At 37.8% G+C, this 23,360-nt stretch overlaps 1 protein-coding gene across 3 annotated transcripts in view; it reads right to left on the bottom strand.

Moving 5' to 3' along the window:
* LOC130852549 (TRPM8 channel-associated factor 1) overlaps positions 1–22,064 on the bottom strand; it is a 55,754-nt gene extending 33,690 nt beyond the window's left edge. For 2 of the 3 annotated variants that reach the window (XM_057733643.1, XM_057733648.1), the window contains exon 1: positions 925–1,057. The gene's annotated coding sequence lies outside the window, so the exon portion shown is untranslated. Of the gene's footprint in view, positions 1–924; positions 1,058–21,985 lie in introns of those variants that run through there. The other variant, XM_057733644.1, reaches the window with a different exon arrangement.
* Positions 22,065–23,360: the final 1,296 nt, after the last annotated feature.

Below are 23,360 nucleotides of genomic sequence, written 5' to 3'. Positions count from 1 at the left end.
AGTGAATCATATAAACAATATTCAATAGGAGCATGTGGGTAGGTGAGCTCACTGGCAGGGAAACGCCAGGAACAGAAATCAAGAGAACCTGAATTCAGTATCCTGCTCAGTCGAGGAGTGATGGAGAGGATATCTTTTATCTTCTCCAGGCCTCAGGGTTCTCAGCTAAACAAGGAGGGCTGGTGACTTGCTTGCTAAGACCCTTTTGGGTCTGAAATGCCAAGACTAGTAGCACCAAGGCAAAACTCCGAAACACTGAGTTTCATGAAAAATTTAAAATTCAAAACAAAAATGCATATATCTCATACGTAAAAATAAATAATAGAAGGACAAAAATATACATGGGAGGGATACAACCTATCTTACCTCTGAGGATGGCAGCAAGACACTTGGTGGGGAAAAGGTTTTAAACATCAGATTTTGTTTCGCAAAAAGGAGAGTCACACAGAGGGAGAGAGAGAGGGAGTGACTTCAAGAGAGAAAGAGGGAGCTGAAGGAAAGGTGATAAAATGTCGTATCTGATAAATCGGTTACATTATTTTCTGTACTTATCTGTAGCTTTGAAAGATTTTATTATGCAAAATGTTTAGGTAGGGCAGGAATGCATTAGACTTTTAATGGTTACCCTCCTGGAGGAGAAAAAATACAGCATTAAAGAAATAAGAGCCAGAGTAGTAGAAAAACAAGCAGAGCCAGACACAGACATGGAGAAACCACAGGGAACCCTCTTTGAAAGACATCTGCCTCCTTAGGCCCAAGGATTCTCAGGCCCAAAACACGACCACTTTCTCAGCCCCGCTGGGCCCACTCCCCCGGGACCCCCGCCGCGTCCCTCCCTCTCCAGCCTGCTTTGGTGCTCAGGGAACTCGATCGGTGCTCCGTGGCCTGCTTTGGTCCCAGAAACCATCTTTGTGCAAGACTCACCCGTCGTCCAGCAATATCCGCACCCGCTACTTCAGAGGCGGAAGGGACTCCTGTACAGAGATGTGACACGGAGAGGGTGCACACAGCCCTGGATGTGAAAATTGGTAGAGATGGTGGTGGATAATGCGGGTGGAGGTGGGCAGCGGTGGGGGTGAGGGAGGGAGAAGGGGGGCCGTCCCGGGAGCTGATTGGCGGACGCAGCGGTGGGGGCGGAGCCTGGCCGGCCGCCCCCACAAACCGCAGAGGCCCCGCTTTGGGTCAGTTTTGTGTCAGTTTCTGCTGGCAAAGGTACCCCCAAATCCAGCATCGAGACCCCCGCCCCCGCCCCCGCCCAGGCAGTGTGGCAGGGCAATTTGTCGAAAAAGAAATCCGTGAGACTATTACCAGCAAGCGAGTAGGTTGATAAATAGTTTTTATATAAAATCATACAACTGTTTCCAAGGATGTGCTAAATCTATATATATTTGCCAGGAGTTCGTGTATATTTATATTTATATTTTAATAAACATTTAACGTGGTAGTAAAACGGGGAGTTTGCATTTTTGTACAAATAAATTTAAAAATATTTTTAAATGCTTACATAAACACAAATTTTGTGGAAAACCCACATCAAACTATAAGAATCAGAGAGTAAAGAGAAGATTACTTGTACTTCTTCTTCATATACCTCATTAACGTTTCAATGGTAATATATATTATTCTGTGATAAAAATAGATAAATTTAATCAACTACAAATAGATAAAATATCCTTGCTCAAACAGCTGGTAGTGACTCCTCTAGAAATATGATTTTTCCCTGTGTATGGGTTTCTTGAATTTTGTTTCTAGTTCTGACTCACTTTATTTTTTCAAATATCTTAATTTTTTTTTTTTTTAATATTTATTTGGTTGCACTGGGTCTTAGTTGAGGCACACAGGCTCCTTAATTGCGGCATGCATGTGGGATCTAGTTCCCTGACCAGAGATTGAACTCAGGCCCTCTGCATTGGGAGTGTGGAGTCTTATCCACTATGCCACCAGGGAAGTCCCCTGACTCATTTTAATCAAGAAAAAGTGGAATCCAACACTTGCCTTTTGAGCCAGGATCTGACTTTATGTCTGCCTAGGTCTTGTCAGAATCAGGTATCTGCTCATCTGGCTTGGTGAGCTCAGCATTAGAACCAGGGGTGACAACCACTTGCCCCTTTTTATGGCTGGCCCCAAAGGCTTGCAAGATCTGTACACTGTCCTGTTTCCTCACCCCTCACCCACCACCACCCTGGCCCCTATTTGCTGGGTACCTGAGGAGAAGGTGTCCCCAGACCAAACTATCCTCAGCAAGAGACAATTTTAAAGCTTTCTCCCCTAGCACAAGACAGTGTCCAGGCTGGACCTTCCACAGGTATATGAATTCAAAGTAAAGAGGAGACAGTACCACATACTGGGCTACTTCAGGGTTTCATTACAATTCCCCAACTAGAGTAAGCGGAAGCCAAGAACTCTTTTATTCTTCTTTAGAGTCCCCACTTCATGTGGCTGTAAACAGGTGCTCTGTGATGTCCAGTTGATGGCTGGATGGACAAGATAGATGAATGTGGAGTGAGGAAGGCAATCCCAGGATCACTCCTCAATGAAACAAACAAAAGTAGACATAGAAAACTGACCAAATTACAAATTTTCTGTATTGTAAGTTTTCTCCTCATCTTCACGCTCTTTTTAATTTTCTCCTTTAAGCCTTTTGTTTTCTTTCTATGTCTCCCAAAATTTCAAGTGGTTCTATCCTCTCTTTCTCTGTTTCAGACTCCACATTACTAGCTCAGTTATAAATCCTGTATCCTTTCTTATTTCTACTTTCCCTGGAGATTGTGTTTTACTTTCCAGTTTCTGCCCTGAGTAGTAGAGACTGCCATGAAATCCTGAAAGCACAGAAGTAACTTTTGAGATATTAAGTTCTGTAAATACTCAGCAACATAGGAATGAATGAAGAAGTTATTAAAAGCCCATACTACAAAATGTTACACAGTTTTGAAAAGATGAGCTCAAGTCAACCCTCAAGGAATGCTCTCAACATATATTTTCAGTGAAAAATGAATGACCTACATTTGTATGATTCTGTTTATCTAACAGAAAAATTAGGATATATTTGGCTACCTCAGGAAGTGGGAAGGGTTGGCCAGTAATTTTTTTCTTTAGACATTTTGTATTTTTAAAATATTACAAAACTTATTTTGAAATAAAAAATAACACTATTTAGTAATACCACTCTTAAGTATAGACCCAACGGAAATGCGTACACATGTCACCAAAAGACATGTACTAGGATATTCAAAGCAGCACCATCCTTAATAGTCTAGAAACTACCCAAAAGCTACTCTCACTGCTTTCTCATCCCTAGTGCCACCCTGGCACTACCTTCTTTAAACTACTTTTTGTTTGTTTGTTTTTTGGCTGCACCACGACATGTGGGATCTTAGTTCCCCAACCAGGGCTGGAACCCGTGCCCCCTACTTTGGAAGTGTGGAGTCTTAACCACTGGACCACCAGGGAAGTCCCCTACCTTCTATTACAAGAGTGTTAAATGTTATTTTCAGACCAACAAATTTTGAGAATTTATTATCAAAAGATCTGTTTTCAAAGAAATTCTAAAGGATATATCTTAAGAAGAAATAAAATAACCTTAGATAAATAATCTGAGATGTAAGACAAAATGGTGAGAGGCTTCCAATTCTGTCACTGAGAACATACCTTGTTTGGAACAACCCTTCCACTAAAAACAGCAATAAAAGTTGGACAAAATGTAGGAAACAAGGGAAAACTTCGGAGAGCAAACAATATAAGCAGAACTTGAGAAGCTACAATCCTGAGGGAAGGAAGACACAGGACATGAATGGCTGAGGCCATGCAGGAAATGTCAGTCTTACTGGTTCAAGATTACCAAACCAACTAGAACTCAAAGGGTGAAATTTCAGATAAGAAGAAACCTCAGAAAAGTGAATCTAAAAATCTATGTACAAATTCCCCTTGAGTCACTGGCTAACGCCTAAGCTATGCATGCACAGGGAGAGACCCCCAAAACTTGCAGAAGAGAGTGGCTAAAATGTCAATCAATTGAGTTGTCATTTTAGTAGCTGTACTATTATGGAAATATGGAGGTCAAGTCCCACCAAAGTAAGTGATTCTTATCAAGACTCTCTGCTTTCAGTTGAGACATGAGAAAAACCATGGCATATGAATAAGAATAATACGTGAGATGTAAGCTCTATGCTTTTGGATAAAGGAAAAACCAGAAATGGACTAATTCTAAGAAAGCTTAAAGCTAACCTTTGATAGTATTAAAGTAATCTGCTGGTACTTTATCTGTCCCCCATCCCAAAAAAATCTTCTTTGAAAAACAATAACATCAACCAGAACTTTCTGATTTTTCATTCATTGTGTCCTGCATCCAATCAAACATTTATAAGGAGGCTAAAAATAAGGATGAATTGTCAGGACTTCCCTGGTGGCGCAGTGGTTAAGAATCCGCCTGCCAATGCAGGGGACACGGGTTCGATCCCTGCTCCAGGAAGATCCCACATGCCTTGGAGCAGCTAAGCCCGAGTGTCACAACTACTGAGCCTGCGCTCTAGGGCCTGTGAGCCACAACTGTTGAGCCCACATTCAGCAACTACTGAAGCCCACATGTCTAGAGCCCGTGCTCTACAACAAGAGAAGCCACAGCAATGAGAAGCCCTAGCACCGTAATGAAGAGTAGACCCCACTCGCTGTAACTAGAGAAAGCCTATGCGTAGCAACGAAGACCCAACTCAGCCAATAAATAAATAAATAAATAAATAATTTAAAAAAAGAATGAATTGTCAAGAACTCAAGAGAAATAACAAAAAAGAAACAGTCTCACAAGTGGCTCAGACATTTGAGTTCTTAGGCAGGGGCTGACTTTAAAATAACTGTGATTAGTGTGTTCAAAAATACCAGAAACTGGCTGGAGAATTCCAGGATAGAATTAAAACTTGTAAAATATTAAAATGGAAATTTTAGAAATAAAAAATAATTATTGAAATCAGGAATTCAACTGTTCGCTGTAATAGCGTATTAGACACAAATGACCAAAAAGTTGGTGAACTGCAACAAGAAGCATAGAAAGTATCCAAAAGTAACACACAGAGGAAAGAAAGGATGATGCATAAGGAGATGAAAGGATAGAGAAAGACTTTAGTAAGAATTATGAGACATGGTAAAAAAATCATGACATGTGTAATTAGACTCCCAGAAGAAGAGGGGAGAGAATGAAACAGAAGCAATATGCTAATATTAATGACTGAAAATTCCTAAAAGATGAAAAACATCAAAACTCAGATTGAAAAAAAACCCTCCTCATTCTCTAAGCAGAATAAATACAAAGAAAACACCTAGGCACATTATAGTCAAATGCTAAGAAACAAATTCAGAGAGGAAATCTGAAAGTCAGCGAGAAATAAAAGATACTTTCTATTTAGAGTAACAATAATACATCTGGCTTTTCAAAAGGAATAATAGAAACCAGAATACAGTAGTATTGGAAAAAGAAGGAGAAGGAGAAGGGGATGATAATCTGCCAATCTAAAACTCTTTGCACAGCAAAAATAGCCTTCAAAAATGAAGGCAAAATAAAAGCAATTTTAGATAAACAAAAGCTGAGAGAATTTGCTAGCAATACAGTATAAAAAGCAGTACTTCAAAATTAAGAAAAATGATCCCAGATGGGAGTATATACCTGTAGGAAGGAATCAAGAATACTGGAAAGAGTAAATACATAGGCAAATATCAGTCAGTACTGACTATTTAAATAAACAAATGCATCTCGTGGGATATAGAAACATAAAGACTATACAACAACAATAGCACAGCTGCAAGATGGGGGTTAATGAAGATAAACAGTTTTAAAGTTATTGCATTGTTTGAACCTTATCCATACCTTCATACCTTCAAAGTCAAACAAGAAGACTATAAGAAAGGAAAATTACAGGCCAACATCCCTGATGAATATAGATGCAAAAATCCTCAACAAAATATTACCAAACTGAATTCAATAGTACATTAAAAGAATCATACACCATGATCAGGTGGGATTTATTCCAGGGATGCAAGGATGGTTCAACATCTACAAATCAATAAATGTGCTACCACATTAACAAAATGAAGGATAAAATAATTTCAGCAGATGCAGGAAAAGCATTTGACAAAATACAACCTTCTTTCCATGACAAAAATTGTCAACAAATTGGTTATAGAAGGAATGTACCTCAACATAATAAAAGCTATATATGACAAGTCTACAGTTAAAATCATACTCAAGAGTGAAAGGCTGAAAGCTTCTCCTCTAGGATCAGGGACAACACAAGGGGTCCCCTTCTCACTTTTTTTCAACATAGTACTGGAAGTTATAGCCAGAGCAATGAGGCAAGAAAAAAATGCCATCCAAAATGGAAAGAAAGAAGTTAAACTGTCTTTGTCTGCAGATACCTCTGTTTGCAGATGACTAACTTCATTCATTAAGCTTTTCTATATACAAATTTGCAAACAAAGACACTTCAACATTATTACTTCTTCCAATCAATGAACAGAATATCTTTTTACTTGTGTCTTTAATTACTTTCATCAATATTTTATAGTTTTCAGTGTACAGGTCTTTTACCTTCTTGGTTAAATTGGTTCCCAAGTATTTATTGTTTTTGATGCTGTTGTAAATTGGGATTCTTATTTTAAATTTCCCTTTCAGGAAATTGCTAAACTGCTGTTAATATATAGAAACACAACTGATTTTTGTTAGTTGATTTTGTATCCTAAAACCATACATTCAACTAATCTTTGACAAATGTGTAAAGCACACACAATGGGGAAAGGATAGTGACTTCAATAAATGGTGTTGGAATAACTGGATATCCACACACAGAAAAATGAAATTGAATGCTTCCCCTACACCATATACAAAAAGCAACTCAAAATGCATTAAATACTTAAACATAAGCTCAGAAACTGTAAAGCTACTAGAAGAAAACATAGGAAAAAAGCTTAACATTGGGCTTGGTAGTAAATTTCTGGATATGCTTTTATTTGGCTATAAAAGCAAAAATAAACAAGTGGGACTATATGAAACTAAAAAGTGTCTGCACAGGGAAGGAAACAACAGGGTAAAGGGACAACCCCACAGAATGGGAAAAAATATTTACAAACCATATATCCAATAAGGAGTTAATAATATCCTAAATATATAAAGAACTCAAACAACTCAATAGCAATTAAAAATAAGCAAAGGGTTCAAACAGACATTTCTCAAAAGAAGATATACAAGTGGCCAACAGGTATATGGGAAAGTACTCAAATCCACTAATCATCATGGAGATGCAAATCTAAGCCACAAGATATCACTTCACACCTGTTAGAAGTTCTAATATCAAAAAGACAAAAGATAACAAGTGTTGGTGAGGATGTGGAGAAAAGAGAACTCTTGTGCATTGTTCATGTGAATATAACTGGTTCAGTCATTATAGAAAACAGTATAGAGATTCATCAAAAAATTAAAAATAGAACTACCATATTATCTAACAATCCCAGTTCTGGGTATATATTCAAAGGACATGAAATCAGTATCTGGATATAATATCTGCACTGTGATGTTGATTTCAGCATTATTCACAGTAGCGGAAGATACAGAAACAACCTAAGTGACTATCAAATGGATTAATGAATAAAGAAACTGTGGCATAAAAAACACAATGGAATTTAGCCATTTAAAAGAAGGAAATCCTGCCATTTGTGACAACAAGGAAGAACCTCAAGGGCATTATGCTAAGTTTTGAAATAATTCAGACAGAGAAAGACAAAACTGTACAATTTCACTTACATGCTGAATCTAAAAAAGTTGAACTTATAGAAGCAGAGAGTAGCATGGTGGTTACTAGGACCTGGGGAGAGGTTGGAAATGGGGAAATAATGATCAAAGGTTGCAAAGTTTCAGATGTTATTCAGGCTGAATAAGTTCTGGAGCACTAATGTATAGCACAATGGCTATAGTTAACAATACTGAATTATATACTTGAAATGTGCTAAGATAGTAGATCTCAACTGTTCTCACCAAAAAATGGTAAACTATGCAAAGTGATCAATAGGTTAATTAGCTTGATTGTGGTAATCATTTCACAATGTATACATATATCTAAACATCACATTTACATCTTAGATATACACAATTTTTAATTCTCAACTATACTTCAATAAATGTTATGGGTTAAGTGTGCTATACAACTAGAGTTACTGCAAAACATCTGACCTGAAACATTAGAACATGTAACTTCCAAATGAGAGGAGTAAAATGGGGGAAAAAAGGAGAAAAACAGAAAGAGTGGATAGGAATGAAAGAGACGTAGCAGAAAAAATTAAAAGCAAATATAAGCTGGTAAAAATAAATCTAATTGTATTACTAATCACAATAAATATAACTGGATTAAATTATTCAGTAAGTTACAAATTCTCAAAGAAAAATTTAAAAAACCCAGGATTTAAAAAAATATATATATAAGTTTATGACATATATACTCTTCTTATGTATTGGCATCTCATTGTGGTTTTTATTTATTTCTTTATTTTTTAAATTTTTCTTTTACACTGGACTATAGTTGATTTACAATGTTATGTTAGTTTTAGTGTACAGCAAAGTGATTCAGTTATACATCTCTATATACCTATTCTTTTTCAAATTCTTTTCCCATTTAGGTTATTACAGAATATTGAGCAGAATCCCCTGTGCTTTAAGTAGGTCCTTATTGCTTACCTGTTTTAAATATAATAGTGTATATATGTCAATCCCAAACTTCCAATTTATCCCTCCACTCTACCTGTCCGCTTTGCTAACCGTAAGTTTGTTTCCGAAGTCTGTAAGTCTGTTTCTGTTTTGTAAATAAGTTCATTTGTATCTTTTCCCCCCTAGATTCCCCATATAAGCAATATCATATGATATTTGTCTTTCGGTCCAACTTACTTCACTTACTATGATAATCTCCATGTCCCTCCATGTTGTTGCAAATGGCATTATTCCATTCTTTTTAATGGCTGAATAATATTTCATTGTATATATGTATCACATCTTCTGTATCCATTCATCTATCAATGGACATTTAGGTTGCTTCCATGTCTTGGCTATTGTAAACAGTGCTATAATGAACACTGGGGTGCATGTATCCTTTCAAATCATGGTTTTTTCCATATATATGCCCAGGGGTGGCATTAATGAATCATATGGCACTCTAACTTTAGTTTTTTAAGGACTCTCCATACTGTTCTCCACAGTGGCTGTACCAATTTACATTCCCACCAACAGTATAGAAGGGTTCCCTTTTCTCCACACCCTCTCCAGCATTTATTGTTTGTAGATTTGTTTGTTTACAAATTTATTTATTTATTGGCTGTGTTGGGTCTTATTGCTGTGTGTGGGCTTTCTCTAGTTGCGGTGAGTGGGTGCTACTCTTTATTGTGGTGCTTGGGTTTCTCACTGTGGTGGCTTCTCTTGTTGCAGAGCACAGGTTCTAGGTGTGTGGGCTTCAGTAGTTGTGGCATGTGGGCTCCAGAGTTGTGGCTCACAAGCTCTAGAACGCAGGCTCAGTAGTTGTGACACAGGGGCTTAGTTGCTCCATGCCATGTGGGATCTCCCCAGACCAGGGATCGAACCCATGTTCCCTGCACTGGCAGGCAGATTCTCAACCACTGTGCCACCAGGGAAGTCCTTGTTTGTAGATTTTTTGATGATGGTAATCTGACTGGTGTGAGGTAATATCACATTGTAGGTTTGATTTGCATTTCTCTCATAATTAGTGATGTGGAGCATGTTCATGTGCCTGTTGCCCATCAGTATGTCTTGCTTGGAGAAATGTCTGTTTAGGTATTCTGCCCATTTTTTGATTGGGCTGTTTGTTTTTTGATATTAAGCTGGATGAGCTGTTTGTAAATTTTGGAAATTAATCCCTTGTCAGTAGCATCATTTGCAAATATTTTCTCCCATTCTGTGGGCAGTCTTTTCATTTTGTTTACAATTTCTGCTGTGCAAAAGCTTTCAAGTTTTATTAGGTCCCATTTGCTTATTTTTGTTTTTATTTCCATTACTTTAGAAGATGGATTGAAAAAGATATTGTTGCGATTTATGTCAGAGAGTGTTCTGCCTACACTTTCCTCTAAGAGTTTTATAGTATCTGATCTTACATTTAGGTCTTTAATCCATTTTGAGTTTATTTTTGTGTAAGGTCTTAGATAATGTTCTAATTTCATTCTTTTACATGTAGCTGTCCACTTTTCCCAGCACCATTTATTGAAGAGACTGTCTTTTCTCCATTGTATAATCTTGCTTCCTTTGTCATAAATTAACCATAGGTGCATGGGTTTATTTGTGGGCATTCTATCCTGTTCCATTGATCTATATTTCTGTTTTTGTGAGAGTACCATACTGTTTTGATGATTGTAACTTTGTAGTATATTCTGAAGTCAGGGCACCTGATTCCCCCAGCTCCGTTTTTCCTTCTCCAGATTTTTTTGGCTATTTGGGGTCTTTTGTGTTTCCATACAAATTTAAATTTTTTTGTTCTAGTTCTGTGAAAAATGCCATTGGTAATTTGATAGGGATTGCACTGAATCTGTGGGTTGCCTTGGGTAGTCTAGTCATTTAGACAATATTGATTCTTCCAATCCAAGAACATGGTATATGTTTTCATCTGTTTGTGTCATCTTTGATTTCTTTCTTCAGCATCTTATAGTTTCCTGAGTACACATATTTTGCCTCCTTAGGTAGGTTTATCCCTAGGTATTTTATTCTTTTTGAGGCAATGGTAAATGGAATTGTTTCTTTAATTTCTCTTTCTGGTCTTCCATTGTTAGTGTATAAAAATGCAAGAGATTTCTGTTCATTAATTTTGTATGCTGCAACTTTACCAAATTCACTGATGAACTCTAGTAGTTTTCTGGTAGCACCTTTAGGATTTTCTATGTATAGTATCATGTCATGTGCAAACAGTGGCAGTTTTACTTCTTTTCCAATTTGGACTCCTTTTATTTCTTTTTCTTCTCTGACTGCCATGGCTAGGACTTCCCAAAACTATGTTGATTAAAAATGATGACAGTGGACATCCTTGTCTTCTCATCTTAGAGGAAATGGTTGCAGCTTTTCATCATTGAGTATGATGTTGGCTGTAGGTTTGTCATATGTGGCCTTTATTATGTTGAGGTATATTCCCTCTATGCTCACTTTCTGAAGAGTTTTCATCATAAATTGGTATTGCATTTTGTCAAAAGCTTTTGGTGAGTTCTACCAAACATTTAGAGAAGAGTTAACACCTATCCTTCTGAAACTCTTCCAAAAAATTGCAGAGGAAGGAACACTCCTAAACTCATTCTTTGAGGCCACCATTACCTTGATACCAAAACCAGAAAAAGGTACCACACAAAGAGAAAATTACAGGCCAATATCACTGATGAACATACACACAAAAATCCTCAACAAAATACTGGCAGATTGAATCCAATAATACATTGAAAAGATCACACACCACAATCAAGTGCGGTTTATCCCAGGGATGCTATGATTTTTCAATATCCACAAATCAATCAGTGTGATATACCACATTAACAAATTAATGAGTAAAAACCATATGATTATCTCAATAGATGCAGAAAGCTTTTGACAAAATTCAACATATATATTTAAAACACAGATATAGAAAGATTTAAAGGATGAAAGAAAGATAAATGAGGTAAACACCAATCAAAAAAAAACTTGATTTAATGATATACGAACAAATTAAGAATTCAAAACAAAAGCATTAAGAGGTAGCCATAGGGAAAGAGCCTGGACTCTAGAGCTGACAACCGAACTTGGTCTCATTCTGCGGATGCAAGCAACGCCAGACAGAAGGACCAACTCAAGAGGGACAAGCAACCCCAAAAGTTTGGACAACCATGAGGAAACAAAGAAACACCATGCAGGCAAAGGAGCAGGAAAAAAACCCACAAGACCAAATAAATGAAGAGGAAATAGGAAAAATGCCTGAAAAAGAATTTAGAGTAATGATAGTAAAAATGATACAAAATCTCGATAACAAAATAGAGAAAGTACAAGAAACAGTTCATAAGAACTCAGAAAAACAAACAGCGATGGATAACAAAATAACTGAAATTAAAAATACTCTAGATGCTATAACCAGCAGAATGACTGAGGCAGAAGAACGAATAAGTGAGTTGGAAGATAGAATGGGGGAAATAACTGCCACAGAGCAGGAAAAAGAAAAAAGAATAAAAAGACTAGAAGACAGCCTCAGAGACCTCAGTGATAACCTTAAATGTACCAACATTCGAATTATAGGTATCCCAGAAGAAGAAGAAAACAAGAAAGGTTCTGAGAAAATATTTGAAGAGGTAATAGTGGAAAACTTCCCCAACATGGGAAAGGAAATAATTCACCAAGTCCAAGAAGCACAGAGAGTCCCATACAGAATAAACCCAAGGAGAAATACACCAAGACACATAGTAATCAAACTAACGACAATTCAACACAAAGAAAAAATATTAAAAGCAGCAAGAGAAAAGCAACAAACAACATATAAGGGAAAACCCATCAGGATAACAGCTGACCTTTCTACAGAAACTCTGCAGGCCAGAAGGGAATGGCAGGATATCCTGAAAGTCCTGAAAGAGAGAAACCTACAGCCAAGAATACTCTACCCAGCAAGAATCTCATTCAGATTTGAGGGAGAAATCAAAAGCTTTCCAGACAAGCAAAAGTTAAGAGAATTCAGCACCACCAAACCAGCCTTACAACAAGTGCTAAAGGAACTTCTCTAAGTAGGAAACACAAGAAAAGGAAAACACCTACAAATACAAACCCAAAACAATTAAGAAAATGGTAATTGGAACACACATGTCAATAATCACTTTAAATGTCAATGGATTAAATGCTCCAACCAAAAGACACAGACTGGCTGAATGGATACAAAAACAAGACCCTTCTATATGCTGCCTACAAGAAACCCACTTCAGACCAAGGGATACATATAGACTGAAAGTGAAGGGATGGAAAAAGATATTCCATGCAAATGGAAGTCAAAAGAAAGCTGGAGTAGCAATACTCATATCAGACAAATTAGACTTTAAAGTAAAGACTATTACAAGAGACAAGGAAGGACACTACATAATGATCAAGGGATCCGTTCAAGAAGAACATATCACAATGGTAAATATCTATGCCCCCAATATAGGAGCACCTCAATACATAAGGCAAATGCTAACAGCTATAAAAGGGGACATCGACAGGAACACAATAATAGTGGGAGACTTGAACACCCCACTTACATCAATGGACAGATCATCCAAACAGAAAATAAATAAAGACACACAAGCTTTAAATGACACATTAGACCATCTCGACTTAATGGATATTTATAGGACATTCCATCCAAAAACGACAGACTACACTTTCTTCTCAAGTGCACATGGAACATTTTCCAGGATAGATCACATCTTGGGTCACAAATCAAACCTCAGCAAATTCAAGAAAATTGAAATCATATCAAGCATCTTCTCAGACCACAACGCCATGAGACTAGATATCAATTACAGGAAAAAAACTGCAAAAAATACAAACACATGGAAGCTAAACAATTCACTCTTAAACAACCAAGGAATCACTACAGAAATCAAAGAGGAAATCAAAAAATATCTAGAAACAAATGACAACGAGAACACAACAACCCAAAACCTATGGGATGCAGCAAAAGCAGTTCTAAGAGGGAAGTTTATAGCAATACAGTCCTACCTTAAGAAACAAGAAAATGATCGAATAAACAACCTAACCTTACACCTCAAACAACTAGAGAAAGAAGAACAAAGAAACCCCAAAGTGAGCAGAAGGAAAGAAATCATAAAGATCAGAGCAGAAATAAATGAAAAAGAAAGGAAAGAAACCATAAGAAAAATAAATGAAACTAAAAGTTGGTTCTTTTAGAAGATTAACAAAATTGATAAACCATTAGCCAGACTCATCAAGAAAAAAAGGGAGAAGATGCAAATCAACAGAATTAGAAATGAAAAAGGAGAAGTAACAACGGACACCTCAGAAATACAAAACATCATGAGAGACTACTACAAGCAACTATATGCCTATAAATTGGATAACCTGGAAGAAATGGATACATTCTTAGAAAAATACAGTCTTCCAAGACTGAACCAGGAAGAAATAGAAACCATGAACAGACTAATCACAAGTACGGAAATTGAGGCAGTGATTAAAAATCTCCCAACACACAAAAGCCCAGGACCAGATGGATTCACAGGCGAATTCTATCAAACATTTCGAGAAGAGTTAACACCTATCCTTCTCAAACTCTTCCAAAATATTGCAGAAGGCGGAACACTCCCAAACTCATTCTACGAGGCCACCATCACCCTGATACCAAAACAAGGCAAAGATGTCACAAAGAAAGAAAACTACAGACCAATATCACTGATGAATATAGATGCAAAAATCCTCAACAAAATACTAGCTAACAGACTCCAACAGCACATTAAAAAAATCATACACCACGATCAAGTGGGGTTTATCCCTGGGATGCAAGGATTCTTCAATATACGCAAATCAATCAATGTGATACATCATATCAACAAATTGAAGGATAAAAACCATATGATCATTTCAATAGATGCAGAAAAAGCTTTTGACAAAGTTCAACATCCATTTATGATAAAAGCTCTCCAGAAAATGGGCATAGAAGGAAATTACCTCAACATAATAAAAGCCATATATGAAAAACCAAAAGCCAACATCGTTCTCAATGGGGAAAAACTGGAAGAATTCCCTCTAAGAACAGGAACAAGACAAGGGTGTCCACTCTCACCACTATTATTCAACATAGTTTTGGAAGTTTTAGCCACAGCAATCAGAAAAGAAAAAGAAAGAAAAGGAATCCAAATTGGAAAAGAAGAAGTAAAATTGTCACTCTTTGCAGATGACATGATATTATATATAGAAAACGCTAAAGACTCTACCAGAAAACTGCTAGCACTAATTGATGAGTTTAGTAAAGTAGCAGGATACAAAATTAATGCACAGAAATCTCTTGCATTCCTATACACTAACAACGGAAGAGCAGAAAGAGAAATTAAGGAAACTCTCCCATTCACCATTGCAACAAAAAGAATCAAATACCTAGGAATAAACCTGCCTAAGGAGGCAAAAGATCTGTATGCAGAAAACTTTACGACATTGATGAAAGAAATCAAAGATGACACAAACAGATGGAGGGACATACCATGTTCCTGGATTGGAAGAATCAACATCGTGAAAATGACTGTACTACCCAAAGCAATTTACAGATTCAATGCAATCCCGATCAAATTACCAATGGCATTTTTCACAGAACTAGAGCCAGAAATCTTACGATTTGTATGGAAACACAAAAGACCCCGAATAGCCAAAGCAATCTTGAGAAGGAAAAATGGAGTTGGTGGAATCAGGCTTCCTGACTTCAAACTAAACTACAAGGCCATAGTGATCAAGACAGTATGGTACTGGCACAAAAATAGAAAGGACGATCAATGGAATAGAATAGAGAACTCAGAAGTAAGCCCAAACACATATGGGCACCTTATCTTTGACAAAGGAGGCACGAGTATACAATGGAAAAAAGACAGCCTCTTCAATAAGTGGTGCTGGGAAAATTGGACAGCAACATATAAAAGAATGAAATTAGAACACTTCCTAACACCATACACAAAAATAAACTCCAAATGGATTAAAGACCTACATGTAAGGCCAGACACTATAAAACTCCTAGAGGAAAACATAGGCAGAACACTCTATGACATCCATCAAAGCAACATCCTTTTTGATCCACCTCCTAGAATCAGGGAAATAAAATCAAGAATAAACGAATGGGACCTCATGAAACTTAAAAGCTTTTGCACAGCAAAAGAAACCATAAACAAGACTAAAAGGCAACCCTCAGAATGGGAAAAAATAATTGCCTATGAAACAACGGACAAAGGATTAACCTCCAAAATATACAAGCAGCTCATGAAGCTTAACACCAAAAAAGCAAATAACCCCATCCACAAATGGGCAGAAGACCTAAATAGACATTTCTCCAAAGAAGACATACAGATGGCCAACAAACACATGAAAAGATGCTCAACATCACTCATCATCAGAGAAATGCAAGTCAAAGTCACAATGAGGTATCACCTCACACCCGTCAGAATGGCCATCATCACAAAGTCTGGAAACCACAAATGTTGGAGAGGGTGTGGAGAAAAGGGAACTCTCCTGCACTGTTGGTGGGAATGTAATTTGGTACAGCCACTATGGAAAACTATTTGGAGGTTCCTTAAAAAACTACAAATAGAACTACCATATGATCCAGTAATCCCACTCCTGGGCATATACCCAAAGAAAACCATAATCCCAAAAGAAACTTGTACCATAATGTTTATTGCAGCACTATTTACAATAGCCAGGACATGGAAGCAACCTAAATGCCCATCAACAAATGAATGGATACAGAAGATGTGGCATATATATACAATGGAATATTACTCAGCTATAAAAAGGGATGAGATGGAGCTATATGTAATGAGGTGGATAGAACTACAATCTGTCATACATAGTGAAGTAAGTCAGAAAGAGAAGGACAAATATTGTATGCTAACTCACATATACGGAATCTAAAAATGGTACTGATGAACTCAGTGACAAGAATAAGGATGCAGATACAGAGAATGGACTGGAGAACTCGAGGTATGGGAGGGGGCGGGGGGTGAAGGGGAAGCTGAGACAAAGCGAGAGAGTAGCACAGACATATATATACTACCAACTGTAAAATAGTCAGTGGGAAGTTGTTGTATAACAAAGGGAGTCCAACTCGAGGATGGAAGATGCCTTAGAGGACTGGGGCAGGGAGGGTGGGGGGGACTCAAGGAGGGGGAGTCAAGGAAGGGAGGGAATATGGGGATATGTGTATAAAAACAGATGGTTGAACCTAATGTACCCCCCCAAAAAAAAATAAAATAAAAAAAGAATTAAAAAAAAAAAAAGAGGTAGCCATAATATTTTATATCCCTACATTATGATAACATTTTCAATTTATTCCAACTCCCTAATAACACTGTCTCAAAATATATAAAGTAAAAATAAACAGATCTACAATGAGAAATTTCAAAATCCACTATCATAGAGATTTTAATGTTCCTATTTTTGTAATTGATAATTCAAGCCAATAAAAAATTGGTAAAGATATGGCAGATCTGGATTGCATAATTAACACACTTGTTTTAAAGGTATATACAGGACATTATATATATAACTAGAGACTGCACATTATTTTCAAGCACACAAATAAAACTGACAATGTGCTAGGTTATAAAGCTAGCTTCACTAATTCAAAGGAACTGGTATCATAATTCTCTGAATTAATTATAAATTAACTGGGCAACATTTACTAGAAGATAATTAAACATTCTTTATGGAGTGACTGGAAATTCAAATACACATTTCTTAAAATTTCATGGCTCAAACAAGAAACCATAATGGAAATGATAAATATTTAAAGCATGATAGCAAAATATTCATATCAAATCTTATAAGATAAATCTAAAGAGCAGTGACACAAATTTATAGCCTGAAGAGCTTATGTAAGAATGATAGCTCAAAATTAATAAGCTAAGCATACACTTTAAGAGCTTAGAAAATAACAGAAAAATTCAAAGAAAGCAGAAAGAAGAAATAAATAATAATGAAGAAAACAGACACAGTTTTTTTTGTGTGTTTGTGAAAGAGCTAACAAAGTAGTCCAAGTTCTGGCAAAATTAAACCAAAAAAGAGAAAGAAAATATACACACATTAATAATGAAAAGAGGATCATAATAATAGAAAATATTTAAACAGATAATGAGAGAATATTGTGAACAAGTTTGTTCCATTAATTTTGGTTAAATATCTTAGAAAATCCAATTTATGAAAACTGATTCCGCAGGAAACCTAAATAGTCCTATAATCCTTAACGTAATTGGACTGACAAGTTTAACACTCTCTGACAAACTAAACTCCAAATTCTGAGTATTTTGCTGGTGATTTGAAGTAATATCTGACCAGATAATTCCAATCTTGCACATATTCTTCCAGAGAATAGCAATAGTGAGAATACTACTCATCTTATTTTATGAAATGATATTAACAACAGACAAGCTTAGTATCATAAAGAATATTTACAGGCCAATCTCAATTCACATATATAGATGCAAATATCTAATGCTTATCCTTATATCTATATCTAAAAGTTATTACATATTTATCATAGAGAATTTATTCCAGAATGTAAATTTGATTTAATATTTAAAATTGAATACTAAACTTCACCACAGTAACATTTTTTTTTTGGGGGGGGTACACCAAGTTCAATCATCTGTTTTTATACACATATCCCCGTATTCCCTCCCTTCCTTGACTCCCCCCCCCCCCGGAGTCCCCCCCACCCTCCCCACCCCAGTCCTCTAAGGCATCGTCCATCCTCGAGTTGGACTCCCTTTTTCACCACAGTAACATTCTTAAAAAAATCATACAAGAAAATCAATAGCTACAGGAGAAGCATTCCGTGAAAGATTTACTCATAAAAGTGCTTAGAGAAACGAACTTTCTTATCATGGGACAAAGCATTTACAAAATAACCATCATGAATGCAATATTCAAAGCTGATATAGTAAAATCTTTTTCTTTCTTATCTTAAGGATAAAACAAGACACCCCTCCCTACTTCTATTTAACATTATACTGGGGTTCCTAGCCAACGCAGTAGACAGAAAAAAGAAAATAAAAGTATAAGGATTAGAAAGGAAGAAATAAAACTGTCATCATTTTCAGATGATATAACTGCCTTTGTAGCAAATCTGACTCTATAGGTAAATTTAGAATTATTAATGGAGGTTATCAAATTTATAATCAATATAGAAAAGGCAATTTGATTTCTATACACCAGCAACAAACAATAAGCTACAAAATGTAATTTTCATAAAACACAATAGCAGTAAGAATATAACGTATTTAGAAATAAAGTTAACAGAAATGAGCAAAAGGAAAACAATAAAAAATATTACAAAACATTAAAAAAATTAACGGTAAGCTAAATAAATGGCATTATATACCAAGTTCATAGATGGAAAAATTCACCTTGAAGAGGCCATTTTTCCTCAAATTGATACACAGAATTAATGCAATATCAACAAAAATTCCAGCAAGTTGCTTCTTTGTTTGCTTCCTGTTTTGAAGAACTTGAGAAATTTATTTAAATATTTATATGGAAGGTCAAAGGTCCAAGAATTGCTAAAAAAAACTCTTGAACTAGAATAAAGAGGTGGGAGAAGCTCCTACCAGATTTAAAGAGTTATTGTAAAACTATAGTAGTTAACAATTTTGTATTGGTGTAGAGGTAGACAAGTATGAGAGAGAATAGGGAACTTCAAACAAATTCATGCATTTTTGAAAAATTTGATTCATGCAGATCCCTGGTGCTGGGACAGTTGATTATTCTTTTGGAGTAAATAGTATAACAAGAAAATTCCAGGTGGGTTAAGACATTGCCAAATATAAAACTTTAAAAACTTTTAGAGGAAAGTATGGTAAAATTGAAATTAAAATTCAAAACAGTTCATTGGCAGAGATAGACAGACATAGAGAGAAAGAAGAGCTAAGCACTCAACTGAAAGCAGGTATTTGCAGCATATATGGTTAGCCAGAGATTGATTCACATCCAGATTACATAAAGAAAGCATTCCAATGAGATAAAAAGATAAACAACCCAATCTGAAAATGAATAAAAGAGAGGAAGCAGAATTTCTCAGAGAGAAAGCACAATAGCTCATCATTATACAAAATATGGTCAGTTTCATTAGTTATCAGAGAAATGCTAATCAAAATCAATGGAATGCCATTTCATGCCTGCTAGGCTGGCTAAAAATGAAATTTGATAATACCAAATTGTGACAGGTATGTGTAAAAACAGGAACTCTCTTCTGTTGCTGGAAGACTGCAAAGTGGCTCAACACTCTACAAACAGTTTAGCAATAACCTAATAAAGCTGAACATACACAAGTCTTATAACACAGTATTCTACACCTAGGTGTACATTCCAAGGAACAGGAGTGAACTGGTGCATGTGAACCAGAAGGCATGTGCAAGATAGTCAGAGGATATTATTTGTTAATATCCCCTGTAGTAGGCAGCCTTTAAAAGGACCCCCAATAATCCCTGCCCCCAGATAGTCATGGTCTAGTTTAACTCCCTCCCTTTGAGTATGGGCTGGAACTAGTGACTCACTTCTAATGAATGGAAGAAGGCAAAAATGATGGGATATCACTTTTGAGATTAGGTTACAAAAAGACTCTGGCTTTTGTCCTTGTCTCTGGAAGCCTTCACTCTGGTGGAAGCAAGCTGCCATGCTGTGACTAGATCCTATACAGAGGCCCATGTGGCAAAGAACTAATGTATCCAACCAAAGCCAGTGAGGCAAACGGGCCTGCCAACAGTCATATGAGTGAACTTGAAAGGGGTTCCCTCCACCCAACCTCGAGGTGACTGTAGTCCTAGCGGATTCCTTGCTTAGAGCCTGTGACAGACAACTGACTCAGACTCCCAGCAAAGCTCCTCCTGGATTCTTGACCCACTGAAACTGTGAGATAATAGGCTTTTTGTTTGTTTGTTCTGTTTTAAGCTGCTAAGTGTTGGGGTAATTTGTTACACAGCAATAGATAACACAAATCCCAAAGAAGCAACAACCAACAAATGTAGAATGGATAAATTATAGTATATTCAAACCATAAACAGTGAAAATGAAGGAATCATCAACAGGGGTGAACCTCAAAAATTTAAGAATATGTATAATGCCATTAATATGAACGTAAAAAATAGGGAAAACCAACACATATATATGTTTTTGGAATATACACACAAATGGTAAAACTATAAAGGAAAGCAAAGACATGATTAATACAAAAAATCAGGACAGATGTTATCTTTCAGGGAAAGGAGAAGGATGGGCATGACCTAGGATACAGAGGAGCTTCTAAGTTACTGCTGTGTCCTATTTCTTAACCTAGGCTATGGTCAGGCACTCACTTTATTATCTTTATATGTTTTATATACCTTTTATTAATAAATTTTAAAAAATCAAACCAAAAAAAAAAAAAGAAAACAAAGTATTGAAGTGAAGTCAATTTCCAAATAAATGTTTTGGGTCATGGAAGAATGGATGGATGGTCAGCTAGACATACATCCTGTCCTTTATGTGTTTAAACCCGCATTTCTTCCAAGAAGTTTCCATGATTATCTGGTTTGTAAATCTTTTTCTCCTTTACGTAAAGCCTTCTCCCTCCATTGCAGGTTGAGCCAAGTCAGCGGCCAGCTCGGGGCTGTTTACCTGGGAACTGTTCAGTACAACACTGACTGCCTCTGGTCAAATGAATTGCAGACCAAACAGTCCGCCCCATTCCCCGCACCCACTCCCCCACACCTCGCCCCTCCCTCCCCCACAGAGACACGCTGAGGGCCTGAGGGCGCGTAGAGCGCTTGCGGAGGAGAGGACTTTCACCTGGGGGGTTCTGCAGAAGCAAGCTACCCCCAAAGGATTCAAGAGCAAGTCCCCAGGAGGTGAAATGACATCGCCTCCATGGTTCCTTTCGGCTCAAATCTCGAAGGCTCCCCGCGGAGCACAAAAAAGCACAAGAAGACAGGGGCTCCCGCGCCTCCGGACAAGCAAGGGTGAATAACAGTGAAGCAACAAGGGGACAGAGATGGAGCTGCAGGGAGACACCAGAGAAGCAGCCGAGAAGTGAACAGCAAGCAGTCCTCGGTGGCACTCAAATGCTGCCCTCCCCGCAGAGGCCCCAGGGCAGCACCCACGCCTCCTCGACCCCACACAAACGCACATCCCGGGCATCCGCATCCCCACCCGGCCCCCGGCGCTCTGGGCTGTGGCCTGTGTCACCGCCAGGCCTCTCCTGTCCAGAACCCAGCGCGGGCCCGCACTCACCCTGAGCCCCGCTATTCCCTGCAGCACGGGTTGGGGGCAGAGAGCACCGGCTAGGAGGGGGCGGCGGCAGCTCCCAAGGGACAGGAGCTCCTCAGGAGAAAAGGGACTGGGCGGCTGGCGGAGGACTGGGACGTGGAAAGGACCCGGAGGGGGTGGGGGCGAAAAGGGGGGCCCTCCCGGGATCTGATTGGTGGCCGCGGCGGCGGGGGCGGAGCCTGGCTGGCTGCCCCAGTCGCAGAGGCTCCGCTTTGTGTCAGTTTCTGCATGAAGATGCGGCCTCAAATCCAGGATGGATACCCCCGCCCCCGCCCTGGGGGGACAGCAGGGCAATGTGTCGAAAAAGAAATCCGTCAGACTGTGAACCAGTGAGCGGTTGAAAATAATAATATGTTTTCATATAGTATAACGCAGAGTTATTTCCAAGGACGGGTTAAGTCTATGCGTCCTTGACATATTTTTAATTAAAAGAATGAAGTTGCACTAAAATGGAGGATATGGTTACATTCTTATGTAAGAGGAAAACAATCTCATGGTGCTTATATAGGGGGAAGGGCTAAGAATGAAGAAGTTGGCTATTGATACTTATCTTCATAACCACTGAATGGTTTTCAAATATCACATGTATTGTTTTATAAGCCAAACAAAACAGGAAGGTGTTAAAATTTTTTGTTAACCAACAAATAGGTGACAGATATTGGGCGTGAGGGAGAGACAGAAAGGTGTGGCTGTTGAAAGCCTGGTCTCTGAAGCCACTGCCACATCTCCTACTTACCAGCTGAGGAGTGCATTCCTTTCCTACGGATGCCCTAACAAATGACCACAAACTTAGTGTCTTGAAACAACACATTTGCTTTCTTGCAGCTCTGTAGTCAGAAGTCTAGCGAGCAAGCATCTCACTGGGTACATCAGAGTGTAGGCAGGGCTCAGGGTTCCTTCTGGAGGCTCTAGAGGAGAAGGCATTTCCTTGCCTTTTCCAGCTTTGAGAGGCTGCCCAAATTCTTTGGCTTGGGCCCCTTGCTCCATCTTCAAAGCCAACATCTCATCCCTTGGATCTCTGTTTATGTCCTCAGGTCCCATTCTCTGCTTCTCCTCTTTCATTTATTTCTGAGCGGGTTTAACCTGTTAGTTCCTTTGTGTCCTGGATCCAACAGGCCTCCCTCAATTCTAGACCCTTTTCATGCCCAGTTCCCTTATGTCTTTCGTGTTCACCTTCTCCCTTTTGCAGTGTTTATCTTTGTCCCCCAGATAATTTAGTCTTTTATAGGTAGGGAAGTGTTGTGGGTAGAACACCTTATCAACAGAACACTTGCATTGTTCTCTTACTGCCACTTAAAGGTCTGCTGCTTCTCAGAGATGTTGACATACAAGTCACATG

This window comes from Hippopotamus amphibius, chromosome 4 (genome assembly GCF_030028045.1).
Source record: "Hippopotamus amphibius kiboko isolate mHipAmp2 chromosome 4, mHipAmp2.hap2, whole genome shotgun sequence".
NCBI classification, from domain to species: Eukaryota; Metazoa; Chordata; class Mammalia; order Artiodactyla; family Hippopotamidae; genus Hippopotamus; species Hippopotamus amphibius.
The sequence above is the reverse complement of the archived record's forward strand: the minus strand, read 5'-3'. Positions and strand labels throughout refer to the sequence as shown.